This window comes from Lycorma delicatula, chromosome 8, assembly GCF_047948215.1.
Source record: "Lycorma delicatula isolate Av1 chromosome 8, ASM4794821v1, whole genome shotgun sequence".
Lineage (NCBI taxonomy): Eukaryota > Metazoa > Arthropoda > Insecta > Hemiptera > Fulgoridae > Lycorma > Lycorma delicatula.
This window is the reverse complement of record NC_134462.1, coordinates 11940880-11966861: the sequence shown is the minus strand read 5'-3', so window position 1 is coordinate 11966861 and position 25982 is coordinate 11940880. Positions and strand designations below refer to the sequence as shown.

The 25982-nt window shown below is 29.6% G+C and overlaps 1 pseudogene; it reads right to left on the bottom strand.

The window, feature by feature from the left end:
- Window positions 1-887: 887 nt before the first annotated feature.
- The window catches only part of LOC142329125 (serine-enriched protein-like), a 65759-nt pseudogene continuing 40664 nt past the window's right edge, over window positions 888-25982 (bottom strand).

The following is a 25982-nucleotide window of genomic DNA, read 5'->3' as shown; positions in this document are numbered from 1 at the left end:
AAGAAATTTATATGGTTTTCCAAGAAACTGCATAAACATTCAAATTATCTATGTAGAGGGGTATTTACTCTCCTAAATAAATTTTCACACTCCACTTAATGAGCAGGTAAACTTACTTTAATACTCGTAAAAACTATAAAATTGAAATTAAGATTTATTTATTTTTGTTAGAAATCATTTAAATCATTCAAAAACAAATATATTTTTAATTTAGTTTAAATTACTTTAGTGTGTTATAACAAAATATGTAAAATTAAAAAAAAAATGAAATATGCTTACTTATACTTGTGTATACATTTATAAATTTATGAATGTGCAACCTTTACTAAAAGGAAAAGTTACTTATTCTTAAAAAAATAATAATTCCTTCTACTACCAAAAAAAAAGACAATAGAATTGTTTTCCTCTGACTCAGCACAATACTTCGGCTTACAAGAAAGAATACATTATTCAAATAATTTTCATTAACATCTGAATTGTGAATTATTAGGTAGTTATTTCTAAATTTAGTTTCTTCATACATTAACTTAATATTATTTTATGCATTTATATTTTAAATAATTAATATGGACTTCAATCACATCTATTTGATATTTTATAATAAATTGTGTATTCCGAGATGCGGTTCTGATCACAAGGTTTAATCATAGTTTATCTTAATCCATGTGGACAAATTGTGGGGCAGCTATTTTTTTTAATCCATTGAATATTATATGAGGGCCGCCTTTTAAGTTTTTACAAAAAACATTGACAGAAAAACGTTTTTTGATACAAATCATTTTATTATTTTTCAAAATATTCACCTTGAATATTTATACAATTTTGCACTGTTCGAACCAATTCTGAAAAAAAATTTTCAAAAAAATTGATAGCTCAAAAACATGGTTTTACAGGGATTCAACAGCTTCTTGAGCTGATGAAAATCGCTGTCGACGAATTTTTTGTTTGACATTTGGGAACAAAAAGAAGCCGTCAGGCGATAAATCAGTTGAATACGGACAATGAGACATTAATTCAGTGTTTTTCTCCACCCAATAATCAATTGTTTGACGTGCTGTGTTGACATTGCATGATAAAGAATGATGTGACATTTTCGGTTGTTTTTCCTGATTTCATTGATGACTTCTCGCAAACAATTGTTGTATACCACTCAACATTAACTCTTATTCGATTCTCTAAAGCAATGGTTGCTACATATCCAGTTTAACCAGAGAAACAAGCAATAATTTTAAATAAAATTATCAATAAATTATCATCGATTTTCTTGCAGAAAATCCATGGTTTCTCGAGATTGTGGCATGTAGCGCCATCTTGCTGAAACCAGCAATACCATTCTTGAGGTTCCAGGAGGGACACAAATTGGCGCACAATATTCCTGTATACTTCACCATCTATTGTCTGTTCGAAGAATACGGGTCCGACTATACGATGACGAGATATCGCACACAACACACCAATTTTTTCAGGATGCAAAGATTTGTCTTGTAAAGCGTTAGGATTTTCAACCGCCCAGATTCGACAGTTTTGACTGTTTACATAACCATCGAGATGGATCCAAGCTTCATCACTAAAGAACACTGTTTAAAAAATTTGATTCCATTATCGTTTACGAGAGACCTAAATGAACAGCAATATTGCAATTGCTTGTTTTAATCTGGAGGCTGAAGCTCTTGGACTAATCGTATGCGATACGGATACAATTTCAATTTTTTAGCAGCTTTCTGAACACTCGAATATGACAAACCGACTTGTGTGGAAAGTTTTCATAAACATTTCCGTGAAGAATTGAGCAATCTTGTTTTCACATTCTTTAAAACATCATCTGTCAAGCGAGCTGGTCGACCACTACGTTTTCTGTCGCAAACACTACCTGTCTCTCAAAATCGGTTTGCTAGCCTAGAAATTGAATTTTTTCTGGCGAAGGACCAACAAATTTAATTTGAAATGATTCTTTTACACTAGCTTACGATTTCGTAGCAAAATATTGTTCAAGAATGAAAACTCATTGTTCTATGGTAAAAGACATTCTGTTCATAACACAACCGAAAATGGCACAAAAGTTTACACAGATCAACGAGAATCAACTCACACTGCCGTATCTATACCGGTTGAGTAGTACTACCAACTTCGTGTCACTAAAACAAAATTTCCCTTTCTTAGAAAAAAAATGACCAGACATTAACAATTGAGTAACAGGACTAAAAAATCACCTGTATAAAAGAATTCAAGCAACTTGCATATTAAAAATCGAAACTTTAAGACACAATACTGTGCCAACAATTTACCAATTGTTACAGGAAGGATGTTGTGATGATACTGTAGATTGCAGCACAATATACCATTATATAAAAAGTTTAAGTTGAAAAGAAGAAATATAGCAGATGAGCCATGCTTTGGCTGATCGTCTACTTATATAGACAACACAAGAATCGCTAATGTTACCACAATGATCGACGAAGACCATCACACGACAAGAGAAATCAAAAATCAAACCAGAATACCATAAAATATAGTATTCACCACATTTTAACAGAACATCAGCACAAAAAAAAATTCAGAGCACGTGGGTACCACACAAGACTAATGAAGACACCAAAAGGAATGCATCCTTGAAACTGCAAAAGAACTGTTTACACATTATGTAAGGGAAGGCAAGCAGTTTTTTAATAGAATAATTACTCCTGATGAAACATAGATACGTCATTTCAAACCTGAACTGAATTCATAAAGCATTTGAAAAAGTCAACATTCTCAGAGACCAAAGAAATGTCATTACATGCAGTCAAAAGTGAAACAAATAATGATTTTCATATACAATAAAGAGTATATTACTGTTGGGGACAAGGTGCCAAATAGTGTTAGTGTGACTAGTGCTTACTAGAGAAACTCCATTTGGAAGGTTTTGAAACCAAAACTACATGCAGAAAAATATGATAGTGTTGTTTCAATTATGCCTACATATTGCGAGTTCTTTCGGTAATATTTTTATCAATTATGCTTGGGAAACGATCGGTGTACTATAATCAAGGGTTAACTTGATTTGGTGTACAAATAAATTTTCTTTGAATCCTGAAGAATGGTGCATTATTTTTAGGGACAACCCTAATAAGTAAATATAATTAAAATGATAACTAGTTATTAATTAACAATTAATTTTCTACAGATTTCAGAATAAAAATAAAATTAAGAATAACTGAAAAAGCATTATAATTATCATATCTTTTTTAATGAAAATTTTATTTTTTTATATTTTTAGTTAAAATATGAGTGGACCAATCTTTATATTTAGCCTCTGAAACTACCGTAAGGTATTACTTCAGAGGATGAATGAGAATGATATGTGTAAATGTAAATAACGTGTAATCTTACACAGTCTCAGGTTGACCATTCCTGAGATGTTTGGTTATCTGAAACCCAACCACCATGAACACCAGTATTCAAATTTGTATAAAACTGCCTTTGCTAGGATTTCAAACTTTGAAATCAGCTGATTTGTGATAAAGAGGTGCCCTCTATAACAATCCAGTTGGTTAATATGAGTGGATTAATAGAAAAACACTATTGGTATGACTTAAAGGCCATTCACAAGAAACAGAAAAAGTGAGAAATCTTTATAAAAATATAAAAAAAGACATGCAGAGCAATGACATTAAGTGATTACTGCTGTGTGTGAACAAAGTCTGAAATTTGGGAAAATTATTTATAACCACTAACAGAAGGAGGAGGTCCTCAATTCTATCTGTAATTATATTTTTATATGCATTCAAGGCTTACTCTTCATCAAATGGATTAATTATTTTTTATTTCATAGATAAACTTCTTCTCCTATTATAAGTTTTTCTATATAACTTAAGTGGAAGGCTTTTTTAAACAAAAAATAAATCATCTACCATAAACAATTAGATGAAACTTTTAATTTTTAATTTCCCGGCTGTACAATAATAATGTACAACTATAATATGCACTACATATTATGTAAGAGAAAGTATGCTAATCAGGTCAAATTTTGAAACTTGGGGTTTTTGTAGATCTTAGCATTTCATGACCCCATCTAACAAAAAAAAAAATATTAGCACTGAAAAATTCCAGAAGGATGTCTATACTCGTATGTGTATACTATATGCGCAAGGGTAAATCAATCGGTTAGAGATGAAAATGCAAGTTTTTTAGAAAACATTTTTCATATTTTTCAACATAATCTCCTTTTAGGAGGATACACTTTTCCCAACGTTACCATTTTTTTAGACCCTCTAAAATATAAGATTTGTCAAACTCTTCAAAATAGGCTTCTGTCTCAACAGTGACCTCTTCGTTTGAGTCAATTTTTTTGCTGCATGCCAAGTTTTCATGTTGGGGAACAGAAAGAAGTTGCAGGGAGCCAGGTCGAGCGAATGCAGTGGATGCAGCAGCAATCCATGCAATTTTGCTGTGAAGATTCCGGATGAGTGAACTGGTGCATTTTCATGATGAAACAGCGCTTCTTTCTTTGCCAAATGGGACCGTGTCTGTTTCAATTTCTCATTAAATCTGTCCACTAATTCACTGCAGTACTGCCCCATGATTGTGCTTCCTTTTTCCAGAAGATCTATTAGTATTATTCCCTTCGCATTCCCAAAAATCATAGCCATAACCTTTCTGGCCAATGGGACCACCTTGGTCTTCTTTGATTGGAAAAACAGGCTGATTTGCCTGGAAAAGCCCATTGTTTTGATTGTCGTTTGGTCTCTGGTGTATAGTAATGACTTGATGACCGTGATGACTTGATGTAAAAATTCCTGCGGATTTCGCTTAAAGAAATCCAACCACACTGCTTCAAAGTTGACAACCTCTGCTTGTTGTCCAAAGTGAGCAATTGTGGCACACATTGAGCCAACATCTTTCTGATTCTTAACTTATCATGCAAAATGTTTATTGCTGTTCGATATGACACACCTACAGCTTCTGCTACTTCGTGCACTTTCATTTGGCGATCAGCAAGAATCATGTCACGGATCTTTTCAATGGTTTTCTCAGTAATCACATCCACTGGCGACCTGGGCGCTCCTCATCAAAAACAGATGTACAGGCACATTTAAATTTATTAAATCAATATCTCAGAGTTGTCATAGATGGTGAAGAGTCTCTATAGGCAGAATACAACTTTGCTTTTATTTCTTCGCACATTTTTCCATCCAAAAATTAAAAGCGAATTACAGATCGATATTGTTTTTTCCTATTGTATCGAAAAACACCAAACATATTTAATACAAATGGCTGTCAAATAAAAACTAACCTATGAATCAGTCTGAAATTTTGTACAGGTCGTTTGACAGATGATACTGTAGTAATTCCTCAACAACACCATTTATCTTCAAATAGGATACTTATTGATCAACCCTCATATGTTGGCCTGTTTTTTGCTTGATATCTTCAGAATGGATATAATTTGGCACAATGATTTCTATATAAAAGATATTGATATCGTTTAATTTTGGACAGAATTGGTCAAAGAAGCACAATGATATGGACATCATGGGAAATGTATCTCAAAGTTTTATTCAAACCATAGGCAAAATTTTTCCCATAATTTAATAACCCTTTGATAGCTTAGATAATTTCTAATGATTGTCTAATTTCCATTTCCTTAGGTACAAAATTTAAAAAAAAGACCAACCTTTTAGAATCTCTTTTTTTATTGATCTATATACTTTACCATTGTAGCTATATATGCTATACCACCATATTGCTATAAGTGGGAAAATAAAAATTCTGAATCCAACCACAGTCAAAAATAAAAACAGACAACATAAAACTGTGCTGAAGTGAATGAAACATACTGGTAAGATTACAAATGATTGTACATATTATGATTATAATCAACATCTTAGTAAAGTTCCAAACACATAGTTGAAAAAAAATATTAACATAAACGTAAAAAATGTAATAATAATAATATTAAAGAATGATTGACCTGATATGCGAGGGCATTCATAATAATGCTATAAGGTACAAGGCCAAGAGGGTGAACTTCTCTCATTAACACGTTGGCTGGTATTTTGTGAAATTGGATATATTCAAGAAAATTACCAATAACATCTTTTAATACCATATTCTGATTACTGTCACAATACTTTTTTGCTCCACATTAATGCTGCCTGCAACAAAAATATCATTATATAATTTAAAAAATTAATAAAAATCTTACATACAATTTTTTGCGCAACTGAAGAAAATAATCTAATAAATCAGAGATAATACAAACAACTAACTCTTATTTTGTCATCAAAATAAGAACAGTTTAAAACTGTAAAAAAAATTAAGTATTACTTTCCAATTTTTAGTGTAATTATTTGTAATCAGTTTTATTTTTTTATTTTTTTAAGTTTACACGTGCACAAATAAATAGAACTTTAATTTGATTGTACATAAAAATACATTACACAGAACATAACATTATACGATTAATTACAAACAGAAAAACAAATTTTAAGATAAAAAATTGATGATTTTGAAATGCACTTAAATTTTTTAATACACACACACATGAAATAATATTATGGTAAGAAATATATAAATGTAAAAAATTATTACAAAATAATTTACTGTTCAGATGTTCAAACTATTTTGAGCAAATAGTATGTACACGCTGAACAGTAAACAGATAAATAGTTTTATTTTAAATAAACTAGTGGGAGGATTTTTTTAAAGATTTGGCAACTTATTAAATATTGCAACAGTCGTGACCTGTCAAAATAGTCCAAGACTAAATAGCCTTGAAAAAATAGGCTATTCTAAAATAGCCTGACTAAATAAACCTGACAAAAAAGTTGGAAGATCCATACTAGGTTTTCATCGACAATGAAAAAAAATTGATTGACGATTAAAAATTTTATTGTAGTTGAAGATACAAAACTACATATTTCAGGGTTGTCTTCAATATCCTTTTCGGTCACCGGTGTAAATGCTGTACCCACTGAAGCAGCAACCATTCCATATAGGCTTTGTATAACTACAACATCATCGTTATCCAATTCCAGTTTTGTAGAGTAATACGGGTACGTGATATTTTTCTTTTCATTTGAATGAACAAAACCTAATGTGTGACCTATTTCGTGGAACTGTAATCCCACTGTTCTTCAGAGTCTATATGGATTTCAACTAAGGAATTATTTCTCACAGAGTAAACCGCATGAGCTAGTAATAAACCTTCACCATCGAATTTTACTAGAGATAGTGATGGTTTCCGCCTATCATTATTGTGACTACCTTGTTTGTTTAATATCAGTACACCAGGATTATTTCAGTTGTGGTAAAATGAGAGTCCTAAGAGAACAGACCACATCTCAAAACGCTCTCTCAGCGATATCTAAAAGACTTTGCTTTACCAACATATAATGCCAAGACAGTCTCAACTTTCTCTATATTATAGAACGGGTCCATAAAAGTTTGAAAAATCCTGCTCTCCGCAACAAGGTGTCTTTGTTAATTGCCGGGTTTCGTTGTTCAGTTCACCATCTATCAGCAACTTATGGTTTCTTGAAACAGCATTACGGCTTCTTTAATAAGTTTTTAGTCTTTGATTTTATTATCATTCTCTAAATAGCCAAACGTAGCCAGGTAATCTACCACAGAACTGTTATGGTCTTCTATTTTGTAACCATTCATCAAAACCAACAGTACAGTATATGTCATAAACATTTTCACAGTTGAATATATAAAGAAGACGTGGTGTTGTAATTCATTTATTGTATCCACATTATAAAAAGATTAACATCTCCAGCTTCTATTTCATTAAGTACTACTTGATCTGATATATAAAATCCTAATACCTCCACAGATATCGCACAGTATTCGTCCCCATTATAACGTGGGGATGTGATCTAGTTCTGTGACAAAATGTGTTACAAAAGCTCAATAACATTTACCTCTATACTAATGAACTGCTGCTGTTAGCTCTGAACTAAACATATGTAGTATGGTATTAATTGATTAGTATCAATTCATGTGCATACAGATGTAGATCAACCGGTAAATATATACACAATAGCATCGGCTGGAACTCCAGCTGTTGAAAGGTATTGCTCTGAAAGCTCTTGTGAACAACATTTTCTTGTGGTATGTTTTATTTTTACTGAATTTGCCTCAAACATTATGAGGCATTTACTCACTAGTAGCTTACTTAAATGCAGAACAAGGCGCAGGGTTCCTGCTTCTGCGAACTCAGTTAGCTAGTTCAGATGGCAACGAAGTAGAACAATCAAGATGTCCAAAAGAATCCTACAGTGAAGGCTAAGACGAGTCAAAATTCACTGATGTAAATGTCTACAAAAATGTTTACATCGGTGGCATCCCAATGAGGCCTGCCTAATTACTTTGAAATGTAATCAGTTACAGGGTCAAAAGACGACCTCCGTTAAGCCCATCAGGGCTGCGAATGGGGGCGTGGGTGTGGAGAGTGGCAACCAGAATTATCACAAGTCTTCCCCGATGGGGGTTGGGATGATGAAAGGTATCGTATATTCATTGCAATTTACCACTCGCTATAAAATGCTTCATTTCGATCTTTCACTTTTATTGTGGTGCCAATAATTATTAGTATGGCGTCATAGCTGATGACATACAGGTGACATCATGGGTTACATAGGTTAGTTGTGACACCCATGATCTTCAGTAAATGAAAGTTTGATAAAACATTAAAAAATTGAACATCACAAAATTTAACCTTTGTTTTTTCCCTCTTCCAATCTTTACCTTTTCCCCTCATCCCTTATTCCTTTTTCCATCTTGGAAAAAGATTTTTTTCCCTTTTTTGCCTTTTACGCAAAAATATTTCTTTTATGCAAATAATACATATTCTGAATAGGAGCCAAATTGGACCATAAATACAATTTTTTTTAAATATCTTGACCCCTGTGCCACCTAGCGGGTCCAAACTAATTTAGAAACCTTCAAAGGCATGCACACAACTACTCATGAAAGTTTTGTTGCAATCAGATGAATGTATAGGAACACATATGGGTCAAACAAACAAACATTTATATATATATATATATATATATATATATATATATATATATACACACATACACACACACACACACACACACACACACACACACACACACACACACACACACACACACACACACACACACACACACACATATAGTATATATATATATATAAGATCACACTTATTATTATCTTTAAAGTATGTAATTTTATTATAAGACAAATTTGATTAAAATCCAACTTAAAATAAAACAAAATCTACCTGAAACTTTGTAAATTCATCAGCTCTCAATTCTTCTCTCGCTAAAATTAAACGAACAACATGCTGTGGTAATAAAGTAAATGAACCAAGGTTTAAAACCTCATTACCATGTTCGTCAACAAACTCAAGAACCTGAAAGTTGTGAATAAAATACAAGTAAGTAAATAAATAATTAAAACAAAAGATAATCTGATAATTATAAACAATTAAGAACTTGCCTCACCTATTTAGTCCAAAAATAATATATAGCGCTTAATTCTTAATTACAAAATTTTTGGTTTCGATTCTGTGTAATTTACGAAGGGTGTAACTTGAATGAAAGTTGTTTCCAATGAATAATTTCAATTTTAACAAACAACTTAGATCCTAAATAAGATATATGAAAAATTTTATTTAAATCAGAGGTGAGTTCCTAATTTTACATAATTACAGAAAATTTGTATGGCAAAAATTAGAAAATCATTTTTAATTTTATACTACACCAGTAATTACAAGATTATAATAAACTTTATAATTACCGACAAAAACCATCATAAATAAACCAAAATTAATAGGAAGCTAAATGTAAACTTACGAATTTACATAAGTATTTTCAAATCCAATGAATCATCAATTATTTTAGGTAATATGATCAGTTGAATTAAAATTGGATTTCAACTAAGCTAGCTATCAATTCAAGTGTGGCAATTTAAATAATTCATCATTTTTAATATTCAACTATTTATTTATGAATGTTCATTTATGTTTATATTTCTAGACCCATTGGATTGGTCTAGGACAGATTCCCAAACTGTGAAGGGAGGGAGTGAGAGAGATAGGTGGGGAAGAGTAATTCATACAGCATATAATACAGTAGCATACAGTTTTCTTGTCAAATTCAATAATTTTTTTGAGTTCTTTTCACAATTATGCATTATGTTTTTTTTTTTTTTTTTAAAATACAATTGCGAAATAAAAATACATAAGTATAAAAATTTCATAACCATCTAAATAAATCTATGAAAAATAAAATCAGCAAAGACATATATGGTAAGGTATGACTAAATAATTAAATACAAATAACTAAAAAATGATTTCCTACTTGTTACCAGAAAAACAGTATATTTATAACACCAACAGTTCAAAACTGTTATGACAAAATTAAAAAATATAATTAACTACCCAATAATGTACGAGGCTGAAGAGTAACACAGCCAGTATGTATGTATTCAATCAACTGTCTAAATACGTCTGGTTCAAATTCTTCAATAATTAATGTAAAATGCTGATTTGAAGCAGGCTAAATAACAAATAATAAAAACAATATGTAAATAAATAACATTATTAATAAATAATACTAAGATAATTTTAATATTAAAGGTGAGGCTACATCAGATGCTGACTTGATTAGAGTAAATGCACTTGAGTGCGGCTTCCAGGCCAAATATGAGTTTACTTTGTTGTAAAACCTTGTTAAAGAAGTATATCCATTCTACTCACACTCTGAGATTTGTACTAACAAACTCCAGATTATGAATTTGAATTTTTGGTGCACAGTGAAAAGAAAACAAAAATGGATGAATAAATATGTAAAGAAAAAAGATAAAAATATGGAAATTTCCACTCATTAATTTGTAAATTTTATTTTCAGTTTTGTTTATTATAGTATTCTCCCATATTAAATCCGTCAATTTTCTTTTTTCTATTTTATTAGTAAACTGAAATGGTTATTAAACTGTACTCTGTAACAAACAAAATGTGTACACCAAATATTAAGGAGAGAAACACAAATCAGTGTTCTCAAAACTATTTCGAAGAGGTAGGGGAACTTGATTAAGTATCAACCCAAGAGCACTACACAATTTTATTTGTGAAGTCAAGTCTAATCAGGAAATAATTTAATTGTCCTCATTAGAAAATGAACGATTGGATTTTCTAACATAATCGCAGTCTAGTCAGGTAAAGTCAAGTAAGAGTCAGTGTAGCTTCACTTAAATAATAACAAATATAATAAAATATATCATATACTAATGAATTGCTTATTACAGATAAACCCAAGAAATCAAATTTTATTTATTGAACAGCATTACAAAACATAGAAACACTTTAAAACAATTAAATATTAAATAACTCTCAAAATACTAATTTTTTTTTTAGAGCTAATTATAAGCACATTATTCAAGAGAGTTACTAGTAGTAACACAACTGTTAATGTCACCTATTTTAAAATATTAAAAACCCGTTCAAATATGTACTTGAATAATATAATTAATCTATATTGCGTTTTAAAATGATATTTTTTGAATAATTTTGTGCAATAGTGAAATTTTGCGCAGAATTGTGGATAAATTTGGTGTCATTTTTTTGCACAATTTCTACACAAATTTTGTGCAATTGTGAATCTTATATTGTTAAAAAATACTGAGATATCGTACACACAAAATTTATATGTTGTGTTTAAATGTCTTTATATGAGTCTGTTCTGTTTCTGAGACGATTTGCAATAATCCTGAAGTCTAATCTGTATAATAATAGGTTGCTGTATTTATTATAGTATATTTTTTTATTGTTTTCTATAATCTGTTTGTCAATTTGAAAGAAGCACCATATTCCTTTATTATTAAACATTTTCAGGGATTGTTTAAAGATCAGCAAAAGGCTCTTTTCTGAGAATGTTAACCATTTTACGTAATTGATGGTTAATATATGTTAGTTGTTTTTTGTTGTGAAGCAGATGAGGTTCAGTCAGAAAGTTCTCAGCCTTAAACAGAGATGGCAGAAATATGTCAACGATTTTTATAAAGTATGATCTTTTAGATAGTGTGTTGCAAAATTCCAGATGAATGAGTTCAGTTGCTTGTTTCTGATAATAAAGTAAAGCAAACAGGGTTCGATATTTTCTGAAAATTGGATAAAATTGGGTTCAAGCTATTATAAAGTATTTTGCTTTAAAAGGTTTACAAACCCATATGGATATAGAAAAAAGAGTTACATTCCATTTTATAGGAATTTTCCCCCTTTATTTTCAATAGTAAAAAATTTATCTGCTTAATTTAAACATGGTCACACATAAATTCAAGATGATAAACACCTAAAAACTAACAAAACCATCATAAAAATCTACAGTTTTGTACTAAATTATCACCAACTGAAGGTAAGCGAGCTTACTGATATGACAAACATCTCGACAGACTGTCCCACTACATTTTACATAATCTTTTAGGTATGAAAAAGCTTTCTACTTGATGAATGCTGCATTTGTTAACAATCAACCAAAAATGCATTCAATTGAACACTTCTAAAGGGTGTTTGGAATTATTTAAATGTGATTTCACTGAGTTTCTTCAACATTTTATAACAGTAGATGAAATATGGACTCACTATTATATATCAGACATGAAATAGCAGTCCAAACTGCTATTGTGGGAGCAAGTGAAAGTGCATTAAAGAAAGCGAAAATGGTTGCATCTACAGAAAAAGCCGTAGCTGCGGTTCTTTGGATTCACATGGTGTGGTACTCATAGAATATCTGGAAAAAGGCAGGACCATCACTGCGAATATTAAGTTTCATTACTGATATTATTGAAATTGCTATTAAATTGTCTACATTTGGCCAAAAGGACTCTTTCACCACAGTAACACGCCTGGGGATTGCACATACATCTCAGGTTGCATCCTGGCTGAAAAACTCCATGACCGCCAGTGATTCCCAGACTTTTCTAAGTCAAAGCACCCCTTCCAAGTCGCAGATTTTCAATTAAAATTTTTCCATGGCGCCCTACCCTAAGTAAAAGTATGACTACCTGTAAGTAAGTGATAAAAATAAATAAAAATCGTGTATCTTCATTTTTTTTTAATTTAACATTAAATTAATAGTTATAAATGTCTTGTTTTAATTAATTATGAAGCTTTTACAATATTTTAAAGCACCCCTGTGAAGAGATCGTGGCTCCCCGGGGTGCCTTGGCGCACAGTTTGGGAAATACTGACCTATGCTTTAACTTGCTTCCACATGACTGCATTCACCAAATTTGGCTCTCAGCAATTGCTTTTTCTTTCTAAACCTGAAGAGGTAGCTCATTAGATGAAGATTCACTTCAAATGATGTGGTCAAATCTGAGACAAGCATTTATTTTGAATTCGACAAGTCACATTATACTGAAGGTATTAAAAAAATGGAAAGTTACTGGTCTAAATCTATCTAACTGCAAGATGATTATGTTGAAAATAAAAATTTCTGAAAAATCTTTTATTTCCTCTGTCAGATATAGAACTTTGAAACAGCCCTCATACAGGTAGTATGCTTCAAGAGAAAACAAAAAACATACCTTAACCAACAATTTTTTTTTTTTGAGTTCTAATTAACTTTGAAAGATCCGATGGGAAAAATTGTTCCAGTGTTTTGAAAATAAATCAATAAATATTTAATAATTCTATTAGCTGGTTTTCCAATGATACTTTTAATAACTAATCATAGTTTTATAATACGTATAAATTTAAATGACTTGCCATTAATTGAATAATTTCAAAACATTTTTTGATTGTATTATACAAATTCTGCATTGTTTTTGCTAAAACAAATGTTATGATTTAAAAGTAAGATTTTTATATTTAACATAGTATTTTTATACTGAACAGTGTTTTTTCTAAACTGCATATTTAACCATAACTACATATAAATTCTCTTCCTTCTGTTAAAATAGGTAATATATTTTTTTTCAAAAAATATTCAGTGAAAAAAGAATTAAAATAATAATACATAAATAAGTTATTCAAAAACTAAACTCCTTTCTGGTTATTGAAAATAAACCAGTTACCACAGCAACATGATGCATGTACAACAGCTACTAACATTTATAATTCTGTTACACACTCATCTATCATCCATAAGTAAACAACAAGTAATGTAAAGCTGTCATTGTTTCACACACCAACTATAGAAGTGAATAGCATAATTAGTTTTCTTCATATGAAAAAAGACAGAACTGCAAGATCATATTTATAAAAGTTTAGTTATGAATAATTAGTGCAAGAAATTTATAGAAAGAATAAGACAAAAGAAAATCTAAGCAAACAATATGGAACCAAGAAGTGGATGGAATACAACCGTTTTTAAACTGAAAAAGATTTCTCAACTGAATCAATGGAACATGCACCACAATAAAATTATAATTTCATTACAAATCTTTAAAGATATAAAATATTTTATAATAGATAAGTTATTAATAATTACAGATAGGCATTCACGTAAATTTATTAGAAATTTAAAAGATGATATTAAATTAAGAAGGAAATGAAGAAAAAATTGTCTAATGAACATAAATTAAAAAATATTTTAATACACTTTTGTCAATTTTCCCTTTTTCCTAAAAAAAAAAACACTCAAAAAGAAAAATCAAATTATCCGCTATTCAAAATCTTAAAACCTGATATTTTACAGCAAAAAAAAATTATCAAAATATTAAGAAATAAATAAAGGATAAATTAAGCAATGAAATAAGAGAAAAGAATATTTACTTGATAAAAAATTTAATATCTTTCTTATCTGACTAATGAAAATATAAATTTCTTATTTTTTGACAAGACAATAAATAAAAAATATTTATCATAATGCATTAATTAATTCTTATGCATTCAAAGTTTGATTCTTTGTAGTTTCTTTATTTATACTTTCTCAGTGAATAAAGCTAGAATAGCTAAATTAAAGAGAAAAGTATTACGATCATGTCAAAAATGGGGTAATGAGTTTTATTCGAAATATTTCCGTTTTACGATCCAACTAGTTGTAAATAAAAAACGTACTTAAATAAAAAATAAAGAATGTTCCCTATCACCATTACTTTTTAATCTTTACATAGAACTAGCAGTTAATGATGTTAAAGAACAATTTAGATTTGGAGTAATAGTACAAGCTGAAAAGATAAAGATGGTATGATTTTCTGATGATACAGTAATTCTAGCTGAGAGTAAAAAGGATTTAGAAAGAACAATGAACGGCATGGATGAAGTCCTATGCAAGAACTACCACATGAAAATAAACAAGAACAAAATGAAAGAAATGAAATGTAGAAATAACGAAGATGGACCACTGAATGTGAAAATAGCAAGAGAAAAGATTATGGAAGTAGACGAGTTTTGTTATTTGGGGAGTAGAATTACTAAAGATGGACGAAGCAGGAGCGATATAAAATGCCGAATAGCACAGGCGAAACGAGCCTTCAGTCAGAAATATAATTTGTTTACATCAAAAATTAATTTAAACATGAGGAAAACAGTTTTGAAAGTATATGTTTGGAGTGTCGCTTTATATGGAAGTGAAACTTGGACAATCGGAGTACCTGAGAAGAAAAGATTAGAAGCTTTTGAAATGTGGTGCTATAGGAGAATGTTAAAAATCAGATGGGTGGATAAAGTGACAAAAAAAGAGGTGTTGTCGCAAATGGATGAAGAAATAAGCATTTGGAAAAATATAGTTAAAAGTAGAGACAGACTTATAGGCCACATATTAAGGCATCCTGGAATAGTCGCTTTAATATTGGAGGGACAGATAGGAAGGAAAAAATTATGCAGGCAGGCAACGTTTGGAATATGTAAAACAAATTGTTAGGGATATAGGATGTAAGGGGTATACCGAAATGAAACGACTAACACTAGATAGCGAATCTTGGAGAGCTGACCCAAACCAGTCAAATGACTGAAGAAAAAAAAATTTAATGTGACTATAAATAAGAATATAAAAAAGAAAAAAATTTAACTAACTGAAAAGTTTTTTATCAGGCAAAAATAAAGCATTTATGCTTTAAATTAAGAAAGCATTGTTACTAGACATTTTTTATTCATTTTAAAGCAAATTCATATGGCTTTAGTAAAAACTTAGTCATAAAAAAACCTAAGGGAACTTTTCACAAAAAAAAAACTGTTAACAAATAGGTTTTATTTATTAATTTTATTGTTTTATTTTTTAGCAATAAAAAGATAATTGAATTTATTTTTTTGGATATTGAATTATTCATTTTATTTCCATTCACTTGTAATATGTAAGTAGTCTAGATAATGTATAAGAATCTACAATACAAAAATTTATTTAATACATTAACTAGTTCTGGTACAAAACAATTATGCATCCTTGATTGAATATCTATAAGGTTAATATACAAATTTATTTTAAAATTAACTTTTTAATTATAAATCAAATCAAGTTTATTTAAATATAACTTTTCTAAACCCATGTCATAACGTTTAAATATGCATTTGTAGAAATTTTTAACAAATAATGATTCTAAGAAAAAACCCACTATAACATATGTAGATATAATCTACATGAATACACAAACAAACAAGTATATACTAATTAACAAACAGAATTCATATTTTATTCTTTTTTACCGCATTTTAAATATTTTGTTAAAAAAACTATCTGACTAAAAATATTGATGATATTTTGAAAACAAAATATTTATTAAATTTTATTTGATTTTTTTGCAAAATGTTGAATATTTAAAATAATATTCGTCAATTTTATAGAAAAAAATCAATCTCAATCACCCTATCACCTCACTTCCTCCTGAAATTCTCGCACTTCATATATAAACATTAAAAATAATTATTATAAAATTTGTTCTAAATTATTATAAGCTTTATTGTTCAAAAAAAGGTTATGATAACATTCATTTCAACTCTTATTAAGTTTCAGTAAAAAAAAATTGATACAAAGATGCATTCACATTCTCTGGGGAGGGGGGGTGATTGGATGTGACCCTGGTAAAACTGGTATTGTATAATTCAACACAGTTTTTGAACATTTAATAACACATAATTGTCTTCTTTTTACAAATAATAATATACTATAATCTTATACTATTAATAGAAGAAAGAAATAATATAAATTTTTACAATTAAAAATAACAATAATACGGAAAGTAATGAGTGCAAATTGTGAATAAAATAAAAAAATAAAGCAATGTAAAAACGAAGAAACATTAAACAAATACAAATAATATTAATGTAACATTATTTATTAATGTTTCCATTATAGAGGACTTCAAATATAATTTAGGAATACAAACAATAATAATTTTATAAATAAACTGAACATCCTCTCCCCACCAAAAAATAATTTAAAACTGATATATTAAAATATATTTCTTAACATTAATGTATTATTTTCAAAGCATACATTTTTTTAAGGAATATTCAAGTTATTACAAAAAATATATATGACTATAATTTTCAAAAGAAATTGATTATTTAAAAATAATTTCATAAAATCTTCAAACAAACACAAAAAAAACCTTAGAATTTAGCAATATTAACGTAAAAATCTATGAGTAAGGTTGGATAAACATAATCGTAACTACTCATAGTAATACATTTTATATATCGTTATAAAAAAATAATACATTGCCTAAGTAGTATTATAACATCCTGACCCCTCTAGGGAAAGACATCCGCCTTGTGGCGATCCTGGTTGCTATACCATCCCCTAGCCCTGATGGGCTTTACCAGAGGTCATCTTTTAGATCCTCTAAATTTGATATCACAACACAGTCATCAATTTGGCTTCTGTCAAGATGCCACCGATGCAAATACCTCAGCAGATGAAATTTCAATCAGTGTATTTACAGAACTTACTATCGCCTGCATATGGCCTCTTCCAACCATGACCACCTACCGTATCTTACAACCCTCAACTATCAAATTAACCGATTCTTGAAAGCACAATCCCTGTGCTTTTCTCTAACATCGAAGGTTTCACACAAAAACTCTTCCTATATATAACTTCAATTAGACTATACACTCAGATCATTACTTGACCAAGTCATTAAACATCAGAAATTCTATCCTCATACCAAAAAAACAAGTGTTGATCGCAATAACGACAATTTTGTCTTACTATTCAATTTACTTAAAGTAAAAAATTTAATTAGCCACAAATTTAATTAGCATCTAATGAAAACATTCCTCTGCTCTGATCCACTTTTGGGAGCAAGGTCTCCCACACTGGAGCTCTACCGCAGAGTTCTTCACATATCCATTCTCATCCTAACAGTGAATATCTAAGTTATCCAGGGCTCGATGCCAAAATGCCTATCTTGGCAAAGTAAGCACAAAGATGGGCCCCTAGCAACCCAGATTTACTATTCTATCTATACATTTGTAACAAATTCAGCCTCTCTCAGCCATCCTTTGCAGGGCTAAGAATCTAAGGAAGCCAGCAACTATGTTTCATTCCCTTTCGATTTTCCTATTAACTTGCAGATCAAACTTACAATTGACCCTCGCAAGCTTGAGTGGTGAAAAACGGTTGGCTATATGCATCTTTAGCAGTGGAATCTGCAAGTTCATTACCCAGGATTCTCACATGGCTAGGGATCTAGCAGAAACTTACTTGTGTGTTGTGACAGTTCAACTCAACAAATGCATCATGAATTTCTGATAGGATGTCTAGAATACAAACCTTCTAAAGCAGTGTTCCTCAACCTTTTTTTTATGGCGGACCCATAAAATTATAGAAAAATAAATATACAGGAACCGGCAGACCCTCCACTCATATTTTTATTTTATTAGTAATTAAATTATCATATGCATAATATTAATTAATATCATTTCTATCTATAAACAACAAAACAATATATAAATGAAAATCAGAAAATAAATAACCAAAATTAAATGTAGGTTGTTTTATTTTATAATAGGAACTAAGAACAAATCATATTACAAACTAATCGTAAATAATGAAAGTTAGTGAGAAATTTATTGTTGCTCATTTTGCACAATTTTTTCAATGTCGGATTGTAAATTACTTAAACCTAATACAAAGAAATGGATTTATTGATGAACGATTTCTTGTTTTATTTTTAATAAGTGTCATAGATGAGACTTCACACAAATATGTGGTAGCAAAAAGAAGTAGTATTTTCATGGTTTTGTTATATAAATTTGGATATTTATTTTTTATTGCAGTCCAAATTTAATTAAATTTGTCGTTAAAAATTTGTTTTTTAATGTTATCTGAACTCAGTTCCAAGAGATGTTCTTGTCTTCGTTAATTAAATTTTTATTATTGCAATTATTCTCAGTAAAAGTTATCCATAAATTCATCTCCTGCAAATATATGTTTATAGGGAAATATTTTTCAAATCCATCATACAATGACTTTAAATGTTGACTTATTACTACATTCAGATTATCAATATTCTTTTTGTATAGTAATAAAATATTAATAAGAATTAAATACATCAGGATTATTTTCTTCAATTTTTTTAAAGTGCATCAATTTTGTTAAAAAAATTATATGCAATTGTTATACTTCCCTGCAAACCTAAATTTAATTTGTTTATGTAAGAAAATATGTCACTTAAATATGCCAGTTTTGCAATCCAATACATATTGGAAAAACATTTTGATAACAGAAGCTGTTTTCTACCAAAAATATCTCCATTTCTGTCCTTAATTCATGAAGTCCTGTAAGCACATTTCCTCGCAAGAGCCATCTCCATGAAATAAGAGATGCTGGTGTTCTGCTCCTAATTCTTGACAAAGAATGGTGAATAATCTAGAGTTAAGATAGCTTTTCTTCACACAATTAACAATTTTTGTCGATTCCAAGAGAATATCATTTAATTCAGGTGACATATTCTGGCTGCTAAATGCTGGCAATGTATTATGCAATGTGTTAATAATATGTCAGGAGGAGCAATTTCTTGATTCCTTTTTGTTACTCTGCAATGTTTCCCAGTCATATTTGCTGCTCCACCAGTACATAGACTGATATAATTTTCCCAGTTTAAGGAATAGTTATTAAACACAAATTTAATTAATCAAAAATTTCAGAACTTGTCATGTGGGAATCTAAATTTTTGTAAAATAATAATTCTTCTTTAATTTCTTCCGAAGAATAGTCTATGTACCTTACGTAACAGAGCAAAATAGCTTTTTTTAAGGATATAACATGATTCGTCGATCTGGATGTCAAACATTGGTGATTTTTTAATACTTTTTAACTGGCATTCAATATTTTCAGGTAGTTTCAATTCAATGACTAATTGTATCATTTGAAAAAGGAATTGGTTTGATCTGATCTGCAGCTGAGAGTCCAAATATTTCATTGCAAACATTAATTTACACCAGTTTAATTAAATTTTCTCTGGTTGTGAACAATTTTTTTGTTTTGGCTATACGTAGTGCAACTAAATATGAATATTTCAATTGTGATTTATTTTGAATAAAAGTTTCTTTACATTTTTTATTTTGGAGATTAAATTCTTGTTTTTATCGTTCAAAATATTCCAATGGTTTCTTTTCTCATTTGGGATGTCTTGATTTTAAATGTCGCAACATTTTGGACAGTTTCATCGTATCATTATTCTTAACTTCCTTTACATATTATGTATATTATCTTCTGTAGAATCTGCCCAAAGTATAAAACCATATTTTAAATACTCATTATTATAGCATCTTGTGAAAGCAGATTTATTTTTCTTATTTGGTGGACATTCACTTTCTGTTTCAGTCGATTTTATCCCAGAGTAGAACTTGTCTTTTTTTACTCATTTTAAGAAGAATAAAAATTTGTGTTTTTGCAATAATTAAAAGTAAACCACTTGACTATAACACTACTACTCAACTGTGTAAAGTAAATAATGTAATTGTAAATGTAGTGTTGCAGTTAGCTGCAATTGTACGTGCACATAGCTGTCATAAAACAAAAGTAGCACCAAAGCTGTACTATTTAGGGCGGCGTTGTTTTGATATCTTCCACTCCTACACTTCATACGTCGCAGGATAGTTTCTTGTTGCCAACTGTGCAAAGAATATAATGTATTTAATAAATTAAACATGCACCACTATTCACCAATGTATACGTACAGAGCATTATTAAATAATTACACAACAGTGTATAAATTCTATATTATCGTTATATGAAATTTTTCTCATATTTTTTATTTTTTTTTTTTTTTTATGTGGACAATCTGTTCAGGAGTGGCATTATCTCACAGACCAGTGGTTGAGAAACACTGTTCTAAAGCTTCGAGTGCACTACACGAATTACTACAAATAAGATGTGACGGTATTTTGGATTAAAGGTACTCAAAATCTTATTGGTGGCGTACAGATCAGCATTATATACACTTGAAATACCAAGTAGACCAAACATCTAGATTTTGTCATTTACTACAAAAGCACATCCAATGGTATCATTCTGTTTCGACCCATCTGTCTAGACTAATGTCTACTTAGGTACCTACCTAAGTAGCTACCTAGCTACTTTGGTAGGTTAATCTTCTAGATAACATAAAAAAATAATCAATTAATTAATTAATGATGATGTTCATTTAAATAGCCTTTCTTTTCTTCTTCTTCTTTTTAGTTATATTTATTTATACAGCTGTCAATTTTTTCTGCTGAGTGGTAACAAGCATGTAGTTTCACAACAGTGTATATTAATCTGTTTTATACACCATTTATTCCACTGCTTAAATGATGTAATAAATGCACTCTAGCTACTTTGGTAGGTTCACCTTCATACCTGAGACAGACATATAAGACATAGTGCACATCATAAATGGCCCTACACTCCGGACATAAGCCTGAATTAATCAGACCGTACCTGGGCAACTTATCTCGAAAAGCACAATATCCAGAAAAAACTGTGTAATATTAATCTACCTAACTACCTGCATACTTCTCACATCAGGAAAAATTCTATGCATGTAATGGCCATCAGGTGATTCAGTCCACCTAACCTGCCATAAATGGAAACCCTGGTTGTCTAGTTCTTTTATGCACCGAGAAGTAAATTGGCTCACCTTCTTAATATCATAACGTAATTGGGGCTCAGGCGTAAGGATATCAATGGGCTTAATTCCAGAAATAATAAGGATAACCTTTCTGTAGACAAAAATATTTCTAAAAAAAATTATAAAAACAATGTAAAGAGACTGCTACAAAAAAAATTAGAAAAAATAAAGGAGTGAGTACATTAACAAGAATATGGGAGAAATATGTATTACTTTTTACCCTGTTTTTTTTTAAAAGTGTAATTTTTTTTACACTTTAAAAAGTCCTCTTAAGGATAGAACAAAGAACTAAGAACCAATATGAATAAATATGATAAAACATATTTGTTACGGTGTAGTCAACTGGATAAATGCCACAAATTAGTTTTAAAAACCCATAAGCTTTTAAAGAATAATAAATATCCATTACCCTTCTTACAAAGAAAAATGAACTGGTGGTGGTTTTGCATTGCTTTTGTCAATGAACTGAACATATTTCATATTAGATTGCCCAACTTGGCAAACTGCAGTTGATATTCAACCTTAAAAACATAACTTTCAATTTGTCCATCTCATAGATCACCAGTAAAATCAATATCTTTACTCTCAGAGAAAGCAACCCCGATTGGTGTCTACTGCATCTCAAACAGTCTGCAAACATCACAGCCATAAGAAACAGTGGGATAAATGGTGTAAAAAAAAATTAATATACACAGTTGTGAAACTACAAGCTTGTTATCAATTGGCAGGGAAAATTGACAGCTGTATAAAGATATATATAACTAAAAGAAGAAGAAAAAGAAGAGCTGTTTAAAATCTACGTTATCAGTAAAATTAATTAACTGATTATTTTTTATAATATTCTAAAAGATTAAATATAATGTGCGACTTAGTTAAATCAAAGATATCAGCATTTCTGTTTATCTCTGCTGAACACAAAGTCAAGATGATTTGTTAACTACGATTTAATAATGAAATGATAGCTAGTAGCTAATATTGAAAAGCCAACAGCATTAAAATATAACTGGTCAGAGCTGACTTTAACTATCGACCCTCCACATGGTAAGGCAAGCTCTATCACTATTGACACACATTAATAAAATGAAATATTTTATAAAGAAATAAATAATAATGAAATCCTCTAAAATGTAAATATTAATACTAAAACGTCAATATTTACATGTTGTAATTTAATGAATATAACATATATGAAATATTAAAAAAAAACAAATATTTGTTTTCTCAGGTAGAACCTCTCATTGAGGTTTTTAACATTCTTTCATTATTAACCAGGAACAATTGTCAAATACAATCTACTCATTTATTTATTTTTAATCACAACATAAATAAATGAATATATGGAATATTTATTTGTAGCGTATGAAAAGTTTCAAACATAACCAAAAATTTAAATGCAGAAAATCAATGATGAAGCTGAAGATGCTACCCCTCTATGATAAAAATCGAGCTACAAATTTCAGCAGGATATTTTCTAAACTACTTCAAACAATATTCAAAACACAGCAAGTAAAAGATTTGCATTTTTAAAATATTCTATGAGTAAATATTATATGAAAAATCTAATATATCACCAATGTTTACCTTTTAGATTGCTTATTGCCTTAGCTATAAATCCCATAAAAACAGAACATATAAATATATATGTAAGACGTAAATCAATCTCGAAAATGAAACAACCACTTTCAGGGATAACAAAATCCCCACGCCAAGTTCGAGCAGAATAAACTGTTACATCTAATTTAAGTCCACTAAAATTTAGGTGCTTTTTTTACTCCAACAAATGACACTTCAATTTTCACCAAGATGACTAGCAGTATATTAAACATCATTTCTCTCAGAGAAAGCAATTCAGTATTTCTTGATACTTATATTCTTTTTAGACATATTGCAACCAAAAGTAAGGGGATGGACAAATCATATAAATAAAAATAAAAAATTATGTTTTAATGTTAATAAATCAATATTAAAATAAAAAAAAGAGTTAAAAAGAAAGGAGATGAAGTCAGATTTGAACCAATGTGCCTTCCCCTTGTAAGATCCAAATATTTCAATAACTAAAATTTTATTTGGCTATAACTCTGGAATCAATGATAATAAATACAACTTATGATATATTTTTAAAAGCTCTTAATGAGAGCTTATTACTACAGTTAAGAAAAATTTTAAATCCAAATTTTTTTTGATTTTGAGGTTTTTTGGACACTTTTGGTCCAGTCAATTGCAGTCAAAAGGGGAGGTCAGATTTCCATTGAAATCTGAAAACCAAAGAAGTAAAAAAGTACTTTCCTTACAACCTGATAGTTTAGCAACACAAGGAAAATATATCAAGGAGTAGCATCCTACAAATTACAAATAGTGAAATAAGATGATATGCTTTAATTAAGTAATACTTTAAATTAATTAATACTTTAAGTATTAATACAATTAAGTAATACTTTAAATAAATCAGTTTTTTGAAAGTAACTAAGTTAAACCACACTGGATGCAGTTTCACTATATACTGCTGACACTTATTAAGAGGTTTTATCATGACAGTTGATGTCACACAAAAAATATATATATTTAATAATTTCCAATATGATTAATCGTTTGATTTATTTTTCAGAGATGTTACATTCATAACATTTGTAAAGAAAAAAATGTTACAACAAATAACAGTTATATGTTACCACGATTTTGATAGTTCATAAATATAAAAAAAACCTTGCTCTAAATAAAGAAAGGAAAGTCAGTAAATAGATAAAAAATTACAATTTTTTAATGTGTTACAAAAACAAACATTACATAGAATTTACTTCTACAAACTAAAAATCTGGAATATAAAGTGCTAAAAATATGGTTATGATAATAACAAAAAAGTGAGACTATTATTTCTCTTTAATTTTTAAAAAGAATGAGATTTAAATATTTTTTTTTTTAAAGGAATGTATTCTGTTACCTCTTGTATAGGGGCAAGCTGTTGAGTAAAGCCTCCCTTCTGTCAACAAACAGAGAACAACAATACACAAACATACACAACAGTTAATTGTATTTAATGTATACAACATTAATCAACATAAAAACAAACAAAAATATTAATAAAAATTGAATATAAAATCCACATACACACACATGTATATATAGTAATTTCTCTTTACATCTGTATAATGGGACAGCGATTTCAAGAGTTATAGTTTAAACTTATTACAGGAATCAAAAATAGAAAAAACTTACATAATCACTTCCTTTTCCTTCTGTCAATAATTTTTATAGTTTTCAATTGAAATTAATAAGTAAATAAATATTTTATTCAAATCAGGGTGTAATTATACAAGGGATGGCTGAAATGTAATCCACACTAAAATTTAACAGGAGAATAGAAAGTCATACGAAGGGACAGGTTCAGCCATGTTGTAATTTCATTCCCTTACTACTAATATCTAAAATTCATTTTCTGTTAGTCACCAATGTTGAGGAGTCGAGTATGCCTGCTATGTCAATACATCTTAAACAATATGTAGTGGTTGAATTTTTAACTGTTGTCTAACAGCTGTTTATGGTAATAAATTGTTGATCGAAGTACTTCACAATATTTCAATCATACCTACATGAATAGGCGGGCAATAAAATTTTGTGTATAAGAAGCTGGTAAAACAAATATTGAGGATAAGCCTCACAGTGGTCAACTGGATTCCATGACTGATGAGAATCATTAAGAGGAGTTAAATGAACTTATTCAAAATTACCATCAACTGCGCTCTGAAAATGATAATGAGGGGATGGCTCAAAAAATAAAAATAGGTCAAAAAATCAAAACAAAGTGCCTTGATTTTGTCAACAACTTGGTATTGTTAGCAAACAACTACAACACAGATATTCAAATTTCAAAACATTGTAAATAAAATTGTCCACAAAATGTCATTCGGCAATAAAATTTGTCATGTAAAATTTGTCAATGTCATTTGTCATGT